Below are 2,918 nucleotides of genomic sequence, written 5' to 3'. Positions count from 1 at the left end.
GATAAACAGGGAGACAATCTCCACAAAGGCTTTACAGACGCTAGCTCATTTATCGAGATGCTTGCTTACCTAGCTTAGCTTAACCTTTTACCTTTCTAAACATGTTCAATATGGGAAGCAGTGGTGTCGGGTTGAATATATTCCGTTATTTACTCGGATTCTTCGAGTAAAATTGTCTCTCTCTCTCTCTCTCTCTCTCTCTCTCTCTCTCTCTCTCTCCGGTAACAATGATAAGTAGAGGGATAAGTTTTGAGGTATTGAAAACTAAGCCTTGAGGTTAATTACTCAGCAAACACCAGTGCGCTTCGAGAGCAGTTCGAGAAGCTAAGATAGATTCTTTTGGACCATTCTTTAACGCAGAGTTAGGGGTCAAAAGTCGGGATCTTAAGACGTAAAAAACCCAATATTAAAACTCATCTAAAACACCAAAACGAACAAATCCACTAGAGATCATCGCCCATTAACAACCTAAAATGGAGATTAGAGCAACCAATTCCATTCCAAAGTGATTTGGGAACACAAATCAACAAACACATATAATCCAAAACTAAAAACTATGTATATACTACAATCAACTCGAAACCACCGAACAACCACTCAACTTTCGAACAACCTGAGGTTAGCACCACGCCACACGAAAAACCCCCTCGCCGGTTCCATACCAAAACCAGAGGAGATATAATATACATTATAGTTACCTGTGAATCCGATCAACTGGAATTCTATCCAACTTTCTAAACTAACATACCATTTAACATATATTTACATACGAACTACTACCAACCTACAACTTACTTACCCAAACTTACAATACTCAATGTATAATAATCTATTACTAATAACTATTTAACACAACCACAACTCTAAACTTCTACCTACAACTACTACTATAACTAACAACCTTAACTACTCCTTAACATCACCAACAACTTAAACCAACCAACTACTACATACTACTTAACTACAACAACTTCAACAATTTATTACAACAACTACATACTACACACTACTTAAACCTACTCTTTATAATAACTCTAACGATTTGTTATAACTAATAACTATAACTCCTACTTACTCCAACTACAACTACTTAACTTTCACCATTTTACCAATAACAATTTACAACCTACTCTTCCCCAAAATCACACTTTAGTACCTATTAAACTCAATTCAACAATAAATAAAAATTCCATTTAGATCACTCAAATTTCAATATTTCGTTGCAAAGATTGAGTCCGGTCCAACCGTGTAGTGTTTTTGGTCCGTTTGACCACTTTGGGCCAAAACTTTTAAGATTAGTGCCCGATTTTCAATTCTAAATTTTTGTTGTCCTTTCAAAACAATAAATCAACTTTTTAAAATCTTATTTTTCAAAATACGCAGCACTGGACAGACTAGAGCCGGTACTGTCAGCTTAAGCGCCAGTATGCATTTTTACAAAAACTTTTTGAAAAATATACATTTTCCAACTCAGAAAAATTCTTTGAAATCAAATTTCACCTTTATATTTTCAAATTAAAACTTCTAAAGTTTGAATTTATTCCGGGCCTAAAATTATTTTATTAAAACGGTTTTACGTGAAAACTCCGATTCTTACTTCTTACACTAATACTACTCTCTAAAGATTCTATTCTGCAATTGAGTTCATTAAAAACTTCTTGTGCAACCTGAACCACACTTTATTCTTCATATTCATCAGCCCAACGAGAGAAATTACAGTGAACTCCAAACTATAATAATGCAAAAAGAAACATTGAATTAACAATCATCAAATCATCCCTTTAAACCCGTATCAACTTAAAAATTCCATTAAATAGAGAATTTTACCTCATAGTTGGGACACCCATGAAAAGGTCTTCCTGAATTCTCTAGCGTCGCTGAGTACTATCACCATACGCAACCCACAATTGCATAATACAACGTTCTTACCCCTGGTTCGAATTTTTCAGTTACTGTAGTTTCTCCACTAGAGTTGTTCTTGAACTTCCTTGACTTCTATCACCACCGTCCATCATGTCTCACCCAAAAGAGCGACTTTTCAGAGCTTCACAAGATGAACAACAATAACGAAGAGGAGAGGAGTGGAGACAAAGAATAAATATGAACAACAACAACGAGAAAGAGAGAAGTGGAGACGAAGAACAAAGATGAACATGAAGAACAAAGATGAGCATTTGGGAGTTAGGATTTTGTAAGTGTGAATTGATCAATTTGGGTGTGTTAATCAAATTTGAGACACCAATTTGAGTTGAACTCATTGTGTGTCCACATCAACGTACAGTTGGCAGTTAATTGTATACCTCAGCGTCATCAAAACGCCTCTTAACTTTTGAATCAATAAAGATTCACGATTTTAAGAGTGGAAGATTTATTTGATCATTTTAAAAAGTGAAGGACTAATCTAAATCGAATTGAAAATTTTAGAAACTAAATTGGATATTGCCTCAATAAAAAACTAATTGAGAATTACAACTACATACGCGAAGGAGCACAAGGAACGATATGGCAAGAAGCAATTACTAGCGGTTCCCAACAACCATTTGGAACATGCATTAATTGCTTGTAAATTATGTAACGAACACAAGGTCTTTAGTGTTGCTTTCCTTATTTTCAATATTTGTCTCTGGATTAAACTTTTGGTACCTCAATGTTATTACAAAGAACTAACAAAATACAGGTATTGACTTCAATAATTTGATATCATTACTCTCGTATCAAACTATTAATATCAGTCACAAAACCAAGAAAAAAACTATTAATGTCCAAACTTTATAAAAGAAGTTTAACTAATTCAGACCAACATGGATATAAATTCTTATATTTGTTAAAACTTAATTTATTTTTAAAAAAACTAATTTTAATAAACAACTTACGGAAAATAATATTAAAGATCCAAATTAATCAAAAAATAAAAAATT

The sequence above is a fragment of the Arachis ipaensis genome, chromosome B05 (assembly GCF_000816755.2).
Source record: "Arachis ipaensis cultivar K30076 chromosome B05, Araip1.1, whole genome shotgun sequence".
NCBI classification, from domain to species: Eukaryota; Viridiplantae; Streptophyta; class Magnoliopsida; order Fabales; family Fabaceae; genus Arachis; species Arachis ipaensis.
The sequence above is the reverse complement of the archived record's forward strand: the minus strand, read 5'-3'. Positions refer to the sequence as shown.